Raw genomic sequence first — 488 nt, 5'->3', positions numbered from 1 at the left:
GACCCGCTGCCGCCCGGCAGCCGTGGAAAGGTGTGAGAGAGATAAGGAGGAGGAAAGAAACTTTAGCTGTGGCTTGGTGAGAGAAAAGGAGAAAAGGAAGCCTTCAGTGTCCGCTGTGGCTGTGAAGGCTGAGGCGGGGTGCATTCCCCCTTGCCCTGGGGCTGGAGGGTCTGCCAGACAATCAACAGCCAGTTCCCCCCAGTGATCCTGAGCAAGTTTCAGGCTTCCGTGTCTGGGGAACTCACCTATCCAACAACTGCTGGTGGATGCAGTTCATGCATCCAAAACAGTGGAAAGGTCCAGGAGGGCTGGAGTGGCCACTGGCGCCGGGTTGGGGGTCCCACCTATGGGGATAGACCCGCACAAGAGCGGTAGAGCACCCGATCCGAGTCACGGCACCAATGAAAGAAGTTTGGTGCCAGTAATGACTCCACACCCGGCCAGGACCAAGAGATTTATTAAAGCAGCTGTTACAGAGGGGATCTGTA

Source organism: Carlito syrichta, unplaced genomic scaffold (assembly GCF_000164805.1).
Source record: "Carlito syrichta isolate Samal-C Ts95f unplaced genomic scaffold, Tarsius_syrichta-2.0.1 Scaffold305683, whole genome shotgun sequence".
NCBI lineage: Eukaryota > Metazoa > Chordata > Mammalia > Primates > Tarsiidae > Carlito > Carlito syrichta.
The sequence above is the reverse complement of the archived record's forward strand: the minus strand, read 5'-3'. Positions refer to the sequence as shown.